Source organism: Carassius auratus, chromosome 41 (genome assembly GCF_003368295.1).
Source record: "Carassius auratus strain Wakin chromosome 41, ASM336829v1, whole genome shotgun sequence".
In the NCBI taxonomy this organism is placed as follows: domain Eukaryota; kingdom Metazoa; phylum Chordata; class Actinopteri; order Cypriniformes; family Cyprinidae; genus Carassius; species Carassius auratus.
In genome coordinates this window covers 7,555,201-7,555,882 of record NC_039283.1, presented here as the reverse complement: position 1 = coordinate 7,555,882, position 682 = coordinate 7,555,201, and positions in this window count along the sequence as shown.

Here is a 682-nt window from a genome sequence, read left to right as displayed (position 1 = left end):
AAATGTGAAATTATATTAGATAATTATGTAATACTCTATATTTGTGGCAAAATGTGTCACATGAAATCTTTTCATCAAGGCAGCAGCTGAGCTCTTCGAATGTCTCTGTATGTATAACTGAATGAAAAAAATGCATTGTGCCGCTTCATGTAGCAGTGAGATATTATTGATCAGACTACCATATTGTTGATGAAAGAAAATCTAATCTGATTTGCTCATCTGTCAGCATTTCATCATTGTTTAACAGCAGCGATCACACACACACACATATAAAACTGCTTATTCTGCGCTTCTACATACATTCTCGCAGCCCGCTCTCTTCCTCCATTATATTAATCATACTTTCCACTCTGCTATATGTCTCTGTCTGGATAATGTGTGTTATTGCCTAAGAGAATTTATTATTTCCTGTGCACATAAGCATGGAATATTTCTGCAGTTGTCAAGACGCGACAGTTTAATCATCAATAACAATCACAAAGGCATTAATCATGCATGCGTTTCATTCCACGCTCATGTGGAGTCATTTGAAGATCTCTAAAGCTGTCACGTCTCTCTGGCAGACAGGCGATTGGCTAACTGTGTTTTAAGGATTCTTGTTACTCATCTGAATAATTAATACGAGTTGAAGCAATAAGCAAAATGGGCACGTTTTGTCAGTTTTCACAGCACTGTGACATCC